The sequence below is a fragment of the Drosophila tropicalis genome, unplaced genomic scaffold, assembly GCF_018151085.1.
Source record: "Drosophila tropicalis isolate 14030-0801.00 unplaced genomic scaffold, ASM1815108v1 contig_258, whole genome shotgun sequence".
NCBI classification, from domain to species: domain Eukaryota; kingdom Metazoa; phylum Arthropoda; class Insecta; order Diptera; family Drosophilidae; genus Drosophila; species Drosophila tropicalis.
In genome coordinates, this window is record NW_027172710.1 from 1,325,626 (window position 1) to 1,346,567 (window position 20,942).

Below are 20,942 nucleotides of genomic sequence, written 5' to 3' on the forward strand. Positions count from 1 at the left end.
GGTCATCCGCCACTAGGGATGGCTGAATTGTAGAATTGACTGGGCTGTGGATCTTATCGAAAGGAGGAAATCGTAATAGATAACCTCCACAACGTATAGAAGTTCCTTTGTTCCGAAGAGAATCCACTCCTAGAATAAGGGGATCCATCATCGATGGCATCGCTAACAAGGTCATATGCCCGGTCTGTGCCCCGAGGCTGATGGTTGCCCTAAGAGAACTTTTGATTGCTGTTCGAGTATTATCGGCAAGGTTAATATTAGTATGAATGTCTCGCAGAAGGAACGGAGCGAAGTGTTAAAGAGCCACTTCCTCGTTTATGAAACTCTTTTTCGCTTCTGAATCCAAGGTAGCTACCATTGGTTTTCTATTGACGAAGACATGGAGTTGGATGCGGTCTTTCTTTAGGAGGAGTGGGTTACTGGGCTGAGGTCCTGGTCTGGTCCCTCCGTCTGGCCCAGATTGAGACGGAGGTTTGGCCCGTTTCCCGAACGACGGCAACATTCGATGGTACGTACCCCCCTTCGTCCGCAACGTCCTGTAACGTCGAGTAATGAGCTCTCTTCATCATCAAACGAAGGTCTACTAGATACTCCTTGTATGGTTCCTGATGGCGTTGCTTTCGAGCGCGTATACTATCCTCTAGTTTCTCAAAATAGCGTGGGGCTAGAAAGAACTCTAAGAATTCGGACTTGAAGTCGACCCATGTCATCTCCGGATAGCCGCTGGTTTGCCACCAGCTTTCGGCCCGTCCGGTCAATAGGATGGCTATCATCTGATGCAGTGTCTCCAAACTCAAACGGTAAGTCGCGGCTCGTGCCTCTATTTGCTCTATAAAATAGATAGGGTCGGTAGCTCCGCTAAAGGCAATTCCCCATTTAGTTATATGTTCCACGATCGAGGCATAGCTCCCAGTAGTACGGCCTACCATACATTCATGGACTCGACTCCGCTCACTGGGCTCGATGTTAATCTTTGAGCCAGGCATGCCGAAAGGTGTCGGGGAACCGGAACGAGAACCAGAATGCGATTCCAAACGATAGTTGGTGTCTTGTGCCACCGGTAGTTGAGAAATAGTTCCTTCGGGAGTAGGCGACGGTGCTCTGGACTGTGGCTTTACATCTAATTTCTTGTCCCCGGCACTAAATTGGGCTTCGATTTCTGCGAGTCGACTCAATACCTCAGGATGATGATCCTCCCTTGAGGCGAACTCACGGAACCGATTTCTTAGTTCTTCCACTGTTCCACCGGTATCTAATCCGAATTATTCACAAAGGACCTCCAACTCGGCTTTGCGACGATGGTTTATCCAATGAACGCACATTGCTAGTATGTTAGTAAAGACTCGGAGTCGTAATATAAGCGATAAGCAACCGAAGGATATCGGAGTTCGCCCAGTAGGCTACGCGATACGATGTAAGGATGGCTACGGTAAACCGATAGACTATGATATAGATGTGCAAATTGGCCAATGCGTATAAATGTACATATTTTATTTAATTTTTAATAAAGTCTGCAGGGGAAGGGTCAGAAAATATAAATGTTTGTTTAAGGATAAGTAAATAACGGTGACGCGTAAATGGGAATTATCGCCGCTAGAGAAACTTTCGAGGTGGCTTTTGATTTAAATATTTTGAACAAAATCTCTGCAACGGTTCAAATATATATAAGAAAGACCTTGCCTGTGGATAGATTTCGATCCAGTTTGTTTATTTGAAATAAGTAAATCCTTGAATGTAGGATATAGTTATTGGAGACGGGGTAGCTCCTCCCTCGATGTTGTCCAAAGAAAATAAACGTTTGCTCCGATTACTGTTTAGAATATCCTTGAGAAAATAGTGGTCCTTGCTGCCAAATTTCCTGATGTCCTTTGCATTAATCTCCGTTGTATCCTTGAAGTTTAGTTCTCCTTAGCGATGAATGTCCTTGTCCTATGTCCTTGTTGATCCTTCAGTTGTTAATCCTTGTATTGGTGAGTAGTCCTGTTAATGATCCTTGTCCAGTTGTTGTCCTTCCGGATTGAAGCAAATTTTCCCTCGATGTTTTCTTGTTGAGTTCCAAACACTGACTGCCTCTGCCAGTGCATATGCTTGGTTTTAAATAGTTCCTTGTGCGTCACTCTTCTGTTTCTTTTCCTCTGCTGCTGTTACCACTGCTGTTACTTCTGCTGCTGCTAATCCTGCTACTCCTGTATGAGAGTGGGGGGATTTTTAGGTTACCCATGCCCAGGCCCCGTGCTAGCTCTGTCGGTAACTCAGTAGCTGACTACATTAATAATTCCCTCCGAACTATGCTGTTGATAAAATTATTAATCCTGTCGGAAACTCTGTTGATGACTCTGCTGATAATTCGGTAGCAACCCTGCCGGAGACTCTGCCGATATTCTTTCTTAGCATGACCTGGCTTTGAGCGTGTTATAAATACATATATATATATGTTATTATATTTTTTTTTTTTGAAACTGATTTCCATGTGTGACTCTGTCGATGGCTCCGTTGATGACTCTATGGCTAGCTCTGTCGGTAACTCAGTAGTTGACTTCATTAATAATTCCCTCCGAACTATGCTGTTGAAGATGCTATTAATCCTGTCGAGAACTCTGTTGATGACTCTGCTGATAATTCTGTCGAAACCCTGCCCGAGACTCTGCCGACTCTTTAACATTTTCCCCATAATACTCGTCAAGGTCCCTGCTCGGGCGCCATCTGTAAGGAAGCTCTGGCTGGGGTACAATTCTCAGTCTCAGAGTCCAGTATACAGAACATTTATTTGATCTGGATACCTTGACGATATTAGGATAGAGGACTGAGACCACCTAAACGGGAGGAAAGGGAAGGGAAAGGAGTAGAAGGAGAGTCCAAGAGGAGTAGCACCGACTGATCTCGTCTGTCAAGAGAAGCCCGCTTGGCCAAGATCCGTTGCCTCTTGGACTGGGAAAAGGAAGCGTGAAAGGATATGTTATTGGGGTTATTAGACAGGGATGGTGAAGAGGAACTGCAACGACTGATCTTGTCTGCCAAGCGAAGGCCGCTTGGCCGAGATCCGTTGCCTCTTCACCTTGAGTGACTGAGCCTAGAGACCAGCGATTGACTTCGACTGCAGGAGAATAACTCATCCTGCCGAAGTCCGCTGATCATTTGGCTCCACTCAAATAGTTAAGTGGCCAAGGGAAAGGGAAGGGAAAGGGTATACACAATTTGGTCACATATAAAGAAATAATGCTGGGTGTATTAAATGTTAATGTATGTTTTATTATTGATTAACTGATACTAAGCATCTTTAACAAGTTGAAAATAAAGGGGATCTAAGGACATGAGCTCACCTGCTACTCCTGTATGTTTTCCTTAGGGCACTAGGTTTATTATTTTTCCGCTGCTATGGTTCACACTTGTAGACTTTTCACTCTCGTGGTTACTGGCGAAGTCATTTTCTCCTAATTCTAGCTCTCTGTTCAAACCCACTCTTGCTCTGCCTACTTATGTCCTAACGGTGAAAACATTCGATGCGTCTTGTGCACGCGTCACGATCGCCGTCTCTCTCTTTCACTTTCGATTTTCTCATGGTCTCTTTAGCGTCGCCATGCAGCGCAGCGTCCGCAGTCGGGAGGTTGTTCTCTCCGCGAAGCGTCGACGCTGCAGCCGCATCAAGACGGTAGTTAGAAAGAGAGAGAGGCGGCGATCGTAAATATTGCCTATCAGAAAAAAGAACTACAGTTAGTTTTCATGTTGAGGTATTTAATATGCCCTCCATGGGCGTATGAAAAATAGAAATAACAATAAAGAGGGCCGCCACATGGGCGTAGTTTAAATTGCAATGAAAATGTGACTCGTCACAAAAGTCAGAAAATATTTCCAAGCATGTTTTTCCTTTAAAAATGGACCGAAACCCGGTTTTTTTTAATCACAAATGGAATTTTTCATTGTTTTAAACGACTATGTAACATTTTGTAATGTTTTAATTTATTTTTTTACAATAATTACAAAAGGAACAAAAAATTTTTTATTTTTTTTAAGGTTAATTTTGAAAATTTGCTATTGATGGCTGATTTTCTTCAAATAAATTTCAATATTTACATAAATTTTCTAATAAACTCAATATGTCGGGACTATAGTTGCTGTTTTTCAACTCCTTTCGTGATCACACGTGTCTCAGTGGTGCAAAAAGTTGCCAGCATGTTAAAAAGGCCTTTATTTTGTCTAACTCGATAAGTTTTTAATGTATTATTGTATCTGAACTTTCAAAATTCTTTCATTTTTTAACAAACTTTTTGCACAAATAAAAAAAACTGTCTTGAATTATATTGACAAATACTATTCAGTCCGGATTTAAGGTGTTTCCACTTATGGAGTTAAAAATAAACTGTCGTAAACGAGAGGAACAATTAGCTATTTTGTTATATTTTTTTGAATTAACTAGGTAGAACGAAAAATCGGTATTACCCTCTGTATATTAATTAGGTAAAAAACGTAATATTTACATCCAATTAGGTAAAAGGAAAGAAAAACGACCAACCTACAACTAGGACAAATTTTTCATCAACCTCAATAACATTTACCTGTATTGTCAGTTTTTCCAAAGCAGGTAATTAGCAATTTAACATTGTAGAAAGGCAAATATATAAACAGGTAGTATTTGCAAAACAGCATTACGCAATGTTATCATTTAAATACAAAGAAGCTCCAGGCCAATACGCATGCGCTCTTCTTCTTCCCTGTACCTGCAGCGCATATTTTAGGCGAGGTTGCCTTAGTTTTATGGCTTACGCATCGGTGTCGCAGTTCTCCGCATATTGGGACCATATACATCTGATAGGTAATGATATTTAGCCTACACAGTGTATGTAACCCGGTAGTGATATTAGATGATACTTCTTAGTTATATTCCAGCAAAGTTCAAAAAATGTCAATAATTGGTACATTTTTTAAACGCCTCTAGTTCAATAACGATTTAAGTAATTATTAAAATTTATGAAACATGCTATTAATAAAGAACACACTTTTCAGATAAAACGGGTTTACTAGTGTGGCTGACTCAGGGCGACTTGTCGTTGACGGCTTGAGGCAGGTCAATACTTCGGCAGACGCTGCAGTAGTTGCTGTCAACGAGCTGACGGTGCTGGTCGGTGCAATCGGTGACCCAGTTATTGTTATTGATGGAGAAGCACACTGCTCTCTCCACGGTAAGTTGCTTATGATTGCTGAGTGGCTGGCACTTTCGGTGTTATTGCTTACGTTAGCATTCAGTGGGGTCGGCGACACCACCGAAAAGTACGCGTTGTTGCGTTGGACCGAGAGTCGACGCTCACGTTGTTGTTGTACAATTCGTTCTTATAGCTGTTGCTGTTGGGGATCGAGAGAGCTTGAGCCCAAATTGGTGGACATGGCTTTTGTAAAAATTACGCACTTTGTTGTTGCAACTTAGTATTTATTGCTATTAGAGCAATCTAATAGCAATATGATTGTAAATAGGCGTCTCTGGGGCGACTGAGAGCCCTACACAAATTTTTGCAAACGCGGTCTTTTTTACACTCAATTTTTGCGGAGTGCATTAAAAAACACGTCTGTACACGGCGGCAGTTAAAATATAACTGTATATATAAATATATAAATATATAAATATAACACATGCGAGTGTCACCAGTTTTCTTACCTACCAACACGATTGGTGCGCTATGAGGGCTTTTGGATGGTTCAATACGGTCCTCCTTCAGCAGTGCGTCTACGGTTTCATTGATAATTTGTTGTTGGGCCGGATTACGGGGATAATACCTCTGCTTCATGGGTCGATCGTGCTTCAATACCATGACATGTTGTGCTATTTGGGTAACGCCGTTGAGCCCGTCGAACTTAGTGGTTTCCGCGTCAAGAACCGCTTGAAGTTCCGGCTCTAGTGTCTCCTGTTCCATACTGGATGATTGTTCTGGCTTTAAGTCCTCGTCACGGGTCTCAGCTTCTACTGAGGCTAATCGGGCGTCCACCTCGGTTACCGGTTTCCTTTTGCCGCCGGGCTGGCGGAATGGGTTTTTACGGACAGCGTCAGGTGTTGAAGGCGGCAAAACTGAGCCTGCTTGACCTACTGGTTTGTTGCTATGCTGAGAGTCAGAGGTATCCTTGGGCATAGCGGACGGTTCTGCAGGATCCAGTTGATTTATATGAGCATCCGGCTGCGTGTGGTCATCCGCCACTAGGGATGGCTGAATTGTAGAATTGACTGGGCTGTGGATCTTATCGAAAGGAGGAACCTCCTCCACAACGTATAGAAGTTCCTTTGTTCCGAAGAGAATCCACTCCTAGAAAAGGGGAATCCATCATCGATGCCATCGCTAACAAGGTCATATGCACGGTCTGTGCCCCGAGGCTGATGGTTGCCCTAAGAGAACTTTTGATTGCTGTTCGAGTATTATCGGCAAGGTTAATATTAGTATGAATGTCTCGCAGAAGGAACGGAGCGAAGTGTTAAAGAGCCACTACCTCGTTTATGAAACTCTTTTTCGCTTCTGAATCCAAGGTAGCTACCATTGGTTTTCTATTGACGAAGACATGGAGTTGGATGCGGTCTTTCTTTAGGAGGAGTGGGTTACTGGGCTGAGGTCCTGGTCTGGTCCCTCCGTCTGGCCCAGATTGAGACGGAGGTTTGGCCCGTTTCCCGAACGACGGCAACATTCGATGGTACGTACCCCCCTTCGTCCGCAACGTCCTGTAACGTCGAGTAATGAGCTCTCTTCATCATCAAACGAAGGTCTACTAGATACTCCTTGTATGGTTCCTGATGGCGTTGCTTTCGAGCGCGTATACTATCCTCTAGTTTCTCAAAATAGCGTAGGGCTAGAAAGAACTCTAAGAATTCGGACTTTAAGTCGACCCATGTCATCTCCGGATAGCCGCTGGTTTGCCACCAGCTTTCGGCCCGTCCGGTCAATAGGATGGCTATCATCTGATGCAGTGTCTCCAAACTCAAACGGTAAGTCGCGGCTCGTGCCTCTATTTGCTCTATAAAATAGATAGGGTCGGTAGCTCCGCTAAAGGCAATTCCCCATTTAGTTATACGTTCCACGATCGAGGCATAGCTCCCAGTAGTACGGCCTACCATACATTCATGGACTCGACTCCGCTCACTGGGCTCGATGTTAATCTTTGAGCCAGGCATGCCGAAAGGTGTCGGGGAACCGGAACGAGAACCAGAATGCGATTCCAAACGATAGTTGGTGTCTTGTGCCACCGGTAGTTGAGAAATAGTTCCTTCGGGAGTAGGCGACGGTGCTCTGGACTGTGGCTTTACATCTAATTTCTTGTCCCCGGCACTAAATTGGGCTTCGATTTCTGCGAGTCGACTCAATACCTCAGGATGATGATCCTCCCTTGAGGCGAACTCACGGAACCGATTTCTTAGTTCTTCCACTGTTCCACCGGTATCTAATCCGAATTATTCACAAAGGACCTCCAACTCGGCTTTGCGACGATGGTTTATCCAATGAACGCACATTGCTAGTATGTTAGTAAAGACTCGGAGTCGTAATATAAGCGATAAGCAACCGAAGGATATCGGAGTTCGCCCAGTAGGCTACGCGATACGATGTAAGGATGGCTACGGTAAACCGATAGACTATGATATAGATGTGCAAATTGGCCAATGCGTATAAATGTACATATTTTATTTAATTTTTAATAAAGTCTGCAGGGGAAGGGTCAGAAAATATAAATGTTTGTTTAAGGATAAGTAAATAACGGTGACGCGTAAATGGGAATTATCGCCGCTAGAGAAACTTTCGAGGTGGCTTTTGATTTAAATATTTTGAACAAAATCTCTGCAACGGTTCAAATATATATAAGAAAGACCTTGCCTGTGGATAGATTTCGATCCAGTTTGTTTATTTGAAATAAGTAAATCCTTGAATGTAGGATATAGTTATTGGAGACGGGGTAGCTCCTCCCTCGATGTTGTCCAAAGAAAATAAACGTTTGCTCCGATTACTGTTTAGAATATCCTTGAGAAAATAGTGGTCCTTGCTGCCAAATTTCCTGATGTCCTTTGCATTAATCTCCGTTGTATCCTTGAAGTTTAGTTCTCCTTAGCGATGAATGTCCTTGTCCTATGTCCTTGTTGATCCTTCAGTTGTTAATCCTTGTATTGGTGAGTAGTCCTGTTAATGATCCTTGTCCAGTTGTTGTCCTTCCGGATTGAAGCAAATTTTCCCTCGATGTTTTCTTGTTGAGTTCCAAACACTGACTGCCTTTGCCAGTGCATATGCTTGGTTTTAAATAGTTCCTTGTGCGTCACTCTTCTGTTTCTTTTCCTCTGCTGCTGTTACCACTGCTGTTACTTCTGCTGCTGCTAATCCTGCTACTCCTGTATGAGAGTGGGGGATTTTTAGGTTACCCATGCCCAGGCCCCGTGCTAGCTCTGTCGGTAACTCAGTAGCTGACTACATTAATAATTCCCTCCGAACTATGCTGTTGATAAAATTATTAATCCTGTCGGAAACTCTGTTGATGACTCTGCTGATAATTCGGTAGCAACCCTGCCGGAGACTCTGCCGATATTCTTCCTTAGCATGACCTGGCTTTGAGCGTGTTATAAATACATATATATATATGTTATTATATTTTTTTTTTTTTTGAAACTGATTTCCATGTGTGACTCTGTCGATGGCTCCGTTGATGACTCTATGGCTAGCTCTGTCGGTAACTCAGTAGTTGACTTCATTAATAATTCCCTCCGAACTATGCTGTTGAAGATGCTATTAATCCTGTCGAGAACTCTGTTGATGACTCTGCTGATAATTCTGTCGAAACCCTGCCCGAGACTCTGCCGACTCTTTAACATTTTCCCCATAATACTCGTCAAGGTCCCTGCTCGGGCGCCATCTGTAAGGAAGCTCTGGCTGGGGTACAATTCTCAGTCTCAGAGTCCAGTATACAGAACATTTATTTGATCTGGATACCTTGACGATATTAGGATAGAGGACTGAGACCACCTAAACGGGAGGAAAGGGAAGGGAAAGGAGTAGAAGGAGAGTCCAAGAGGAGTAGCACCGACTGATCTCGTCTGTCAAGAGAAGCCCGCTTGGCCAAGATCCGTTGCCTCTTGGACTGGGAAAAGGAAGCGTGAAAGGATATGTTATTGGGGTTATTAGACAGGGATGGTGAAGAGGAACTGCAACGACTGATCTTGTCTGCCAAGCGAAGGCCGCTTGGCCGAGATCCGTTGCCTCTTCACCTTGAGTGACTGAGCCTAGAGACCAGCGATTGACTTCGACTGCAGGAGAATAACTCATCCTGCCGAAGTCCGCTGATCATTTGGCTCCACTCAAATAGTTAAGTGGCCAAGGGAAAGGGAAGGGAAAGGGTATACACAATTTGGTCACATATAAAGAAATAATGCTGGGTGTATTAAATGTTAATGTATGTTTTATTATTGATTAACTGATACTAAGCATCTTTAACAAGTTGAAAATAAAGGGGATCTAAGGACATGAGCTCACCTGCTACTTCTGTATGTTTTCCTTAGGGCACTAGGTTTATTATTTTTCCGCTGCTATGGTTCACACTTGTAGACTTTTCACTCTCGTGGTTACTGGCGAAGTCATTTTCTCCTAATTCTAGCTCTCTGTTCAAACCCACTCTTGCTCTGCCTACTTATGTCCTAACGGTGAAAACATTCGATGCGTCTTGTGCACGCGTCACGATCGCCGTCTCTCTCTTTCACTTTCGATTTTCTCATGGTCTCTTTAGCGTCGCCATGCAGCGCAGCGTCCGCAGTCGGGAGGTTGTTCTCTCCGCGAAGCGTCGACGCTGCAGCCGCATCAAGACGGTAGTTAGAAAGAGAGAGAGGCGGCGATCGTAAATATTGCCTATCAGAAAAAAGAACTACAGTTAGTTTTCATGTTGAGGTATTTAATATGCCCTCCATGGGCGTATGAAAAATAGAAATAACAATAAAGAGGGCCGCCACATGGGCGTAGTTTAAATTGCAATGAAAATGTGACTCGTCACAAAAGTCAGAAAATATTTCCAAGCATGTTTTTCCTTTAAAAATGGACCGAAACCCGGTTTTTTTTAATCACAAATGGAATTTTTCATTGTTTTAAACGACTATGTAACATTTTGTAATGTTTTAATTTATTTTTTTACAATAATTACAAAAGGAACAAAAAAATTTTTAATTTTTTTTAAGGTTAATTTTGAAAATTTGCTATTGATGGCTGATTTTCTTCAAATAAATTTCAATATTTACATAAATTTTCTAATAAACTCAATATGTCGGGACTATAGTTGCTGTTTTTCAACTCCTTTCGTGATCACACGTGTCTCAGTGGTGCAAAAAGTGGGTCCGAAGAGGCTGCCAGCATGTTAAAAAGGCCTTTATTTTGTCTAACTCGATAAGTTTTTAATGTATTATTGTATCTGAACTTTCAAAATTCTTTAATTTTTTAACAAACTTTTTGCACAAATAAAAAAAACTGTCTTGAATTATATTGACAAATACTATTCAGTCCGGATTTAAGGTGTTTCCACTTATGGAGTTAAAAATAAACTGTCGTAAACGAGAGGAACAATTAGCTATTTTGTTATATTTTTTTGAATTAACTAGGTAGAACGAAAAATCGGTATTACCCTCTGTATATTAATTAGGTAAAAAACGTAATATTTACATCCAATTAGGTAAAAGGAAAGAAAAACGACCAACCTACAACTAGGACAAATTTTTCGTCAACCTCAGTAACATTTACCTGTATTGTCAGTTTTTCCAAAGCAGGTAATTAGCAATTTAACATTGTAGAAAGGCAAATATATAAACAGGTAGTATTTGCAAAACAGCATTACGCAATGTTATCATTTAAATACAAAGAAGCTCCAGGCCAATACGCATGCGCTCTTCTTCTTCCCTGTACCTGCAGCGCATATTTTAGGCGAGGTTGCCTTAGTTTTATGGCTTACGCATCGGTGTCGCAGTTCTCCGCATATTGGGACCATATACATCTGATAGGTAATGATATTTAGCCTACACAGTGTATGTAGCCCGGTAGTGATATTAGGTGATACTTCTTAGTTATATTCCAGCAAAGTTCAAAAATGTCAATAATTGGTACATTTTTTAAACACCTCTAGTTCAATAACGATTTAAGTAATTATTAAAATTTATGAAACATGCTATTAATAAAGAACACACTTTTCAGATAAAACGGGTTTACTATTGTGGCTGACTCAGGGCGATTTGTCGTTGACGGCTTGAGGCAGGTCAATACTTCGGCAGACGCTGCAGTAGTTGCTGTCAACGAGCTGACGGTGCTGGTCGGTGCAATCGGTGACCCAGTTATTGTTATTGATGGAGAAGCACACTGCTCTCTCCACGGTAAGTTGCTTATGATTGCTGAGTGGCTGGCACTTTCGGTGTTATTGCTTACGTTAGCATTCAGTGGGGTCGGCGACACCACCGAAAAGTACGCGTTGTTGCGTTGGACCGAGAGTCGACGCTCACGTTGTTGTTGTACAATTCGTTCTTGTAGCTGTTGCTGTTGGGGATCGAGAGAGCTTGGGCCCGAATTGGTGGACATGGCTTTTGTAAAAATTACGCACTTTGTTGTTGCAACTTAGTATTTATTGCTATTAGAGCAATCTAATAGCAATATGATTGTAAATAGGCGTCTCTGGGGCGACTGAGAGCCCTACACAAATTTTTGCAAACGCGGTCTTTTTTACACTCAATTTTTGCGGAGTGCATTAAAAAACACGTCTGTACACGGCGGCAGTTAAAATATAACTGTATATATAAATATATAAATATATAAATATAACACATGCGAGTGTCACCAGTTTTCTTACCTACCAACACGATTGGTGCGCTATGAGGGCTTTTGGATGGTTCAATACGGTCCTCCTTCAGCAGTGCGTCTACGGTTTCATTGATAATTTGTTGTTGGGCCGGATTACGGGGATAATACCTCTGCTTCATGGGTCGATCGTGCTTCAATACCATGACATGTTGTGCTATTTGGGTAACGCCGTTGAGCCCGTCGAACTTAGTGGTTTCCGCGTCAAGAACCGCTTGAAGTTCCGGCTCTAGTGTCTCCTGTTCCATACTGGATGATTGTTCTGGCTTTAAGTCCTCGTCACGGGTCTCAGCTTCTACTGAGGCTAATCGGGCGTCCACCTCGGTTACCGGTTTCCTTTTGCCGCCGGGCTGGCGGAATGGGTTTTTACGGACAGCGTCAGGTGTTGAAGGCGGCAAAACTGAGCCTGCTTGACCTACTGGTTTGTTGCTATGCTGAGAGTCAGAGGTATCCTTGGGCATAGCGGACGGTTCTGCAGGATCCAGTTGATTTATATGAGCATCCGGCTGCGTGTGGTCATCCGCCACTAGGGATGGCTGAATTGTAGAATTGACTGGGCTGTGGATCTTATCGAAAGGAGGAAATCGTAATAGATAACCTCCACAACGTATAGAAGTTCCTTTGTACCGAAGAGAATCCACTCCTAGAATAAGGGGATCCATCATCGATGGCATCGCTAACAAGGTCATATGCACGGTCTGTGCCCCGAGGCTGATGGTTGCCCTAAGAGAACTTTTGATTGCTGTTCGAGTATTATCGGCAAGGTTAATATTAGTATGAATGTCTCGCAGAAGGAACGGAGCGAAGTGTTAAAGAGCCACTTCCTCGTTTATGAAACTCTTTTTCGCTTCTGAATCCAAGGTAGCTACCATTGGTGTTCTATTGACGAAGACATGGAGTTGGATGCGATCTTTCTTTAGGAGGAGTGGGTTACTGGGCTGAGGTCCTGGTCTGGTCCCTCCGTCTGGCCCAGATTGAGACGGAGGTTTGGCCCGTTTCCCGAACGACGGCAACATTCGATGGTACGTACCCCCCCTTCGTCCGCAACGTCCTGTAACGTCGAGTAATGAGCTCTCTTCATCATCAAACGAAGGTCTACTAGATACTCCTTGTATGGTTCCTGATGGCGTTGCTTTCGAGCGCGTATACTATCCTCTAGTTTCTCAAAATAGCGTGGGGCTAGAAAGAACTCTAAGAATTCGGACTTGAAGTCGACCCATGTCATCTCCGGATAGCCGCTGGTTTGCCACCAGCTTTCGGCCCGTCCGGTCAATAGGATGGCTATCATCTGATGCAGTGTCTCCAAACTCAAACGGTAAGTCGCGGCTCGTGCCTCTATTTGCTCTATAAAATAGATAGGGTCGGTAGCTCCGCTAAAGGCAATTCCCCATTTAGTTATACGTTCCACGATCGAGGCATAGCTCCCAGTAGTACGGCCTACCATACATTCATGGACTCGACTCCGCTCACTGGGCTCGATGTTAATCTTTGAGCCAGGCATGCCGAAAGATGTCGGGGAACCGGAACGAGAACCAGAATGCGATTCCAAACGATAGTTGGTGTCTTGTGCCACCGGTAGTTGAGAAATAGTTCCTTCGGGAGTAGGCGACGGTGCTCTGGACTGTGGCTTTACATCTAATTTCTTGTCCCCGGCACTAAATTGGGCTTCGATTTCTGCGAGTCGACTCAATACCTCAGGATGATGATCCTCCCTTGAGGCGAACTCACGGAACCGATTTCTTAGTTCTTCCACTGTTCCACCGGTATCTAATCCGAATTATTCACAAAGGACCTCCAACTCGGCTTTGCGACGATGGTTTATCCAATGAACGCACATTGCTAGTATGTTAGTAAAGACTCGGAGTCGTAATATAAGCGATAAGCAACCGAAGGATATCGGAGTTCGCCCAGTAGGCTACGCGATACGATGTAAGGATAGCTACGGTAAACCGATAGACTATGATATAGATGTGCAAATTGGCCAATGCGTATAAATGTACATATTTTATTTAATTTTTAATAAAGTCTGCAGGGGAAGGGTCAGAAAATATAAATGTTTGTTTAAGGATAAGTAAATAACGGTGACGCGTAAATGGGAATTATCGCCGCTAGAGAAACTTTCGAGGTGGCTTTTGATTTAAATATTTTGAACAAAATCTCTGCAACGGTTCAAATATATATAAGAAAGACCTTGCCTGTGGATAGATTTCGATCCAGTTTGTTTATTTGAAATAAGTAAATCCTTGAATGTAGGATATAGTTATTGGAGACGGGGTAGCTCCTCCCTCGATGTTGTCCAAAGAAAATAAACGTTTGCTCCGATTACTGTTTAGAATATCCTTGAGAAAATAGTGGTCCTTGCTGCCAAATTTCCTGATGTCCTTTGCATTAATCTCCGTTGTATCCTTGAAGATTAGTTCTCCTTAGCGATGAATGTCCTTGTCCTATGTCCTTGTTGATCCTTCAGTTGTTAATCCTTGTATTGGTGAGTAGTCCTGTTAATGATCCTTGTCCAGTTGTTGTCCTTCCGGATTGAAGCAAATTTTTCCTCGATGTTTTCTTGTTGAGTTCCAAACACTGACTGCCTTTGCCAGTGCATATGCTTGGTTTTAAATAGTTCCTTGTGCGTCACTCTTCTGTTTCTTTTCCTCTGCTGCTGTTACCACTGCTGTTACTTCTGCTGCTGCTAATCCTGCTACTCCTGTATGAGAGTGGGGGATTTTTAGGTTACCCATGCCCAGGCCCCGTGCTAGCTCTGTCGGTAACTCAGTAGCTGACTACATTAATAATTCCCTCCGAACTATGCTGTTGATAAAATTATTAATCCTGTCGGAAACTCAGTTGATGACTCTGCTGATAATTCGATAGCAACCCTGCCGGAGACTCTGCCGATATTCTTTCTTAGCATGACCTGGCTTGGAGCGTGTTATAAATACATATATATATGTGTTATTATATATTTTTTTTTTTTTGAAACTGATTTCCATGTGTGACTCTGTCGATGGCTCCGTTGATGACTCTATGGCTAGCTCTGTCGGTAACTCAGTAGTTGACTTCATTAATAATTCCCTCCGAACTATGCTGTTGAAGATGCTATTAATCCTGTCGAGAACTCTGTTGATGACTCTGCTGATAATTCTGTCGAAACCCTGCCCGAGACTCTGCCGACTCTTTAACATTTTCCCAATAATACTCGTCAAGGTCCCTGCTCGGGCGCCATCTGTAAGGAAGCTCTGGCTGGGGTACAATTCTCAGTCTCAGAGTCCAGTATACAGAACATTTATTTGATCTGGATACCTTGACGAATTTGGATAGAGGACTGAGACCACCTAAACGGGAGGAAAGGGAAGGGAAAGGAGTAGAAGGAGAGTCCAAGAGGAGTAGCACCGACTGATCTCGTCTGTCAAGAGAAGCCCGCTTGGCCAAGATCCGTTGCCTCTTGGACTGGGAAAAGGAAGTGTGAAAGGATATGTTATTGGGGTTATTAGACAGGGATGGTGAAGAGGAACTGCAACGACTGATCTTGTCTGCCAAGCGAAGGCCGCTTGGCCGAGATCCGTTGCCTCTTCACCTTGAGTGACTGAGCCTAGAGACCAGCGATTGACTTCGACTGCAGGAGAATAACTCATCCTGCCGAAGTCCGCTGATCATTTGGCTCCACTCAAATAGTTAAGTGGCCAAGGGAAAGGGAAGGGAAAGGGTATACACAATTTGGTCACATATAAAGAAATAATGCTGGGTGTATTAAATGTTAATGTATGTTTTATTATTGATTAACTGATACTAAGCATCTTTAACAAGTTGAAAATAAAGGGGATCTAAGGACATGAGCTCACCTGCTACTCCTGTATGTTTTCCTTAGGGCACTAGGTTTATTATTTTTCCGCTGCTATGGTTCACACTTGTAGACTTTTCACTCTCGTGGTTACTGGCGAAGTCATTTTCTCCTAATTCTAGCTCTCTGTTCAAACCCACTCTTGCTCTGCCTACTTATGTCCTAACGGTGAAAACATTCGATGCGTCTTGTGCACGCGTCACGATCGCCGTCTCTCTCTTTCGCTTTCGATTTTCTCATGGTCTCTTTAGCGTCGCCATGCAGCGCAGCGTCCGCAGTCGGGAGGTTGTTCTCTCCGCGAAGCGTCGACGCTGCAGCCGCATCAAGACGGTAGTTAGAAAGAGAGAGAGACGGCGATCGTAAATATTGCCTATCAGAAAAAAGCACTACAGTTAGTTTTCATGTTGAGGTATTTAATATGCCCTCCATGGGCGTATGAAAAATAGAAATAACAATAAAGAGGGCCGCCACATGGGCGTAGTTTAAATTGCAATGAAAATGTGACTCGTCACAAAAGTCAGAAAATATTTCCAAGCATGTTTTTCCTTTAAAAATGGACCGAAACCCGTTTTTTTTTAATCACAAATGGAATTTTTCATTGTTTTAAACGACTATGTAACATTTTGTAATGTTTTAATTTATTTTTTTACAATAATTACAAAAGGAACAAAAAATTTTTTATTTTTTTTAAGGTTAATTTTGAAAATTTGCTATTGATGGCTGATTTTCTTCAAATAAATTTCAATATTTACATAAATTTTCTAATAAACTCAATATGTCGGGACTACAGTTGCTGTTTTTCAACTCCTTTCGTGATCACACGTGTCTCAGTGGTGCAAAAAGTGGGTCAGAAGAGGCTGCCAGCATGTTAAAAAGGCCTTTATTTTGTCTAACTCGATAAGTTTTTAATGTATTATTGTATCTGAACTTTCAAAATTCTTTCATTTTTTAACAAACTTTTTGCACAAATAAAAAAAACTGTCTTGAATTATATTGACAAATACTATTCAGTCCGGATTTAAGGTGTTTCCACTTATGGAGTTAAAAATAAACTGTCGTAAACGAGAGGAACAATTAGCTATTTTGTTATATTTTTTTGAATTAACTAGGTAGAACGAAAAATCGGTATTACCCTCTGTATATTAATTAGGTAAAAAACGTAATATTTACATCCAATTAGGTAAAAGGAAAGAAAAACGACCAACCTACAACTAGGACAAATTTTTCATCAACCTCAATAACATTTACCTGTATTGTCAGTTTTTCCAAAGCAGGTAATTAGCAATTTAACATTGTAGAAAGGCAAATATATAAACAGGTAGTATTTGCAAAACAGCATTACGCAATGTTATCATTTAAATACAAAGAAGCTCCAGGCCAATACGCATGCGCTCTTCTTCTTCCCTGTACCTGCAGCGCATATTTTAGGCGAGGTTGCCTTAGTTTTATGGCTTACGCATCGGTGTCGCAGTTCTCCGCATATTGGGACCATATACATCTGATAGGTAATGATATTTAGCCTACACAGTGTATGTAGCCCGGTAGTGATATTAGGTGATACTTCTTAGTTATATTCCAGCAAAGTTCAAAAATGTCAATAATTGGTACATTTTTTAAACACCTCTAGTTCAATAACGATTTAAGTAATTATTAAAATTTATGAAACATGCTATTAATAAAGAACATACTTTTCAGATAAAATCCAAGATCGATTGTGCAAATCGCCCAATATTCAATTTTAAAGTTGCGATATTTTTTTAAAATTGTCAATTTTTCCTATTTACTAAATATGTCTCAACTTTGGGCGCCTCTAGCATCCATGAATCTCAACCGATTTTAAAAATTTAGATTCATAATCTCTGAAGTATTCCCTATCGATTGCATATATCATTTTTGCCAAACGCGATCATGAAAAAACTGATTTTTGCAAAACTATTCGAGCAGAGGCACAACTGTGCGACGCTCTAATATACTACCTTTCACCTTCAAACTTAATTGCCAGATCGCTAAGAATGATTCAGATATTTCAGATCTGTTTGCTTAATTCCTTCCGTCCACTTATTCTACTAGTGCTTCACATCCCACGTCCTATCCCTTCTCAATCCCACATTTAAATTGTATGTTTTTTCTTAGTATTACTGAAGACTGTATTATCTCTAGCTTATCATCTATGACGTCTTCCTTTGAACCCGGGCCAGATAATATTCCTAATTGCATCTTTAAAAAGTGCTCGATTTCCCTATTAAGTAATTCTTTATATCGAGTGTTGGTGTTTAAATTATATAAAATAAGATAACATTAAGACAATCATAATATAGAACAAATGGAAATGTATGTTAAGATATGTACATATATAACCGGATTATATATATCGATGGCTCATCAGTCATAAGTAGATCTGATATGATCAGCAGTTAACAATAAAGACCTAGTTAATTAAGCTGCTATGGTTAGCTATTATCAATAAAGACGTATTTTGCTGACCTTAGACTATGTCAAACTATTCACTGACGAGCTCTTTATTTTGACTATAAAAGAAATTCATTATTCTTAGTTTGATCAGATACCAATTGTAGTTATATCGGGTGTGCATCGCTGTGTCTTTGGTACCTTTGTAATCTCACTCCGAAGTCCACCCAATTTATGTGTTGGTTGCGACAAGTTTGAGTCACTGGCTTATGTGCTAGTGCCTTTTTATATATAAGCAAATAAACATTAACTTAATTCAAGAAATACTAACGTCTTTCATTGAACATTTTGGTGACCCCGACATTGGCGGTTCCAAGTTAAAAATTAACAGACTTGGTTTAACCGTCATAGAGTGAGAATATTTGGTCAACTGAGGCGACCAATCTCCCAACAACAAGGAAACTGGTCAACTAGGCGACTACTTTCTTTGCACGCTTTGGACACAGAACAATCCTAAGCGAGGGCACAAATTGATGAACATTCCACATCAATCTGGGGTCCCGACTAAAACATCGCAATTAATTAACTTGCCAATCATTGCGTAGCCAACTTGGCGACTAAAACAATTTATTGGAAAACTAAGAGTTGGTTTTCCGCAACGGTGTAGCAGTGCATACCCATTGAATAAAAGTTGATAAACTAGGCGATTACTCTCTCAAAAACTTTGAACAACGATTTGTGTCAACAGGTCGACCAAATCATAAAAAGTCATTTTTATATAAAATAAAGTTTGTTCAACTCATAACCTCTGTTCCATTCCCTGGCGTCAGCAATCTCTGACCTAGTTAACTCGGTCAGTAACCCATGTAGTACGCACGAGTATAGAGTTTGGTCAGCAAATTTTGGAACGATATAGCAAAGAAGGGAAACCAAAATAAAAAAAAAATTTTGTCTCATTTGTAGTGACTGTCGTGGCGTTCATCAGTAAAAAACGAATAGGAATATATGAAATAAAATTAACTATTGTTAAACACTAAACAAAGAGGCGAATTCTTTTTTTTCTTATTCTTATTTGTGCTGCACTTAACCAATTTAAGGAACGAGTCGGACCCGTATTTGAAAAAAAAAAAACAAACTCTCATCGATACCGTAATCTGATCAACAACGTGTTTTTTTAAACTTCTTATATTATCAACTCTTCACATTTTTCGAATTGCATATCTCTCGAGAGAACCAGGAAGTTTTGTTAAGTCGCTCCTGTTTAATAAGAGGCACACAAATTTCAAAGAGTGAATTCAGAGTATCAGTGGTGTTAGAAAGGGCAAATCAATTTTTGAATTTTATGTAGGATGAAATTTGTTTTTGGGAACAACAAGTGGTTCGATCCTAGAAACATATAAGATTTAACAAAATCTAACCCAGGTTAAGGGACGAATCTAGAAAAGTGTTAGTTGTTGCAAACAAGGAAGCATCTCCGACTATATAAAGTATATACATATATTCTTGATTAGCACAACGAGACGTGTGCAAATAGCCATGTCCGTTTGGATCTTTTCTCAATAACTTCGTTATTTTTTTCAGCTATTTTCTTAATATTGGTAAGTTTCTTATACCTGTAAACGATTGTGCCAAATTTGATCAAGATCGTATAGGTCCCATAGGAACAATAAATGGAAAACAGTGCTATGCTAAGATGCCAATTTTTCGCAAACATTAGCCTTTTTAGACAAAACGTTTTTCCACATACCAAATAAAAAGGCAAGGGTATACAAACTTTTATGCGGTTAAAGTTAGCCCAGGCCTTCTGGTTTTTCTCTGCAGTATATTTTTTGACTATTAAATGCTTCGTCCAAAAGTCTTTTCAAAAAATATTTATTGTCACTCATGGAAGTCAGTCGTGTTTTTTTTTTTGCGCTCTCGCTCAACTATTTTTTTTCTTTTTTTGCACTTAATTTATAACATTCACAATAAATTAAATTATCTCAACCAATTTTTATCATCGGCATATTCATCTCGAAGTTTAAAGTTAAATTTACATTTACATTTTGATAAACATTAAAACATTGACAAACGAAATTATTATTTTGTTGTTGCGCTGCTTAGTTTTTGATTTGTTTCTATTCTTTGCTCCCACCCGCGCTCTCAATTTACAGTTCACATTTTGTTTGTGTGATGTTGGTGCTCTCTATTCTTTAGTTTTCTCTTTTGATTACTTCGCGCTTGTGACAAGGTTTTGTTGTTGTGTATTTTAAAACAGAGCCAGGCACTCATATCCCCCGGGGGACGAATACGTTCGGCTCGTCGTATGCGTGTAACCGAACGGCTGCCGAAGTCCTCACACAAAAAAATCAAGAGCATGAGGGTGGATTTAGTTTTCCTCAGCATTTCGACGCAAGCAGATCTATGTCGCTTTGTTGAGATATGACACATGAAAAAATTGATTTTTTTATTTTCTATCTTTCTCTTGCATCAGTTTACCTGCTGTACTAGTTTTCTTGATTTGAGGCAAAATTTTGTAAATTTTCATTTTGCGCAGAGTAAAGCAACATGCGCACACAAGCAAGTGCACACATACAACTACATTTTTCTAGCGCACTATTTGTACCTGGCTCTGTTTTAAAACAAAAAGTATTCTCTTATATTTGTCTCTTTTTCATCTGATATTTGCAGTCATCTTTTGCTTTGGTTTGTATACGCCTCCCTTAATATACATATATACGGGGGCCAGTTTTCAGGGCGCGTCCCTCAGTCCGTCGGCGCATAGATCTCTGGCAGTTCCGGCTTCGGACAATGACCCAATGTCACCAAATGTACAGCAGCTGTTATCGTTTAGGAGTCCGGATTTGGCAGGTGCGGAGTCTCTTTCCATT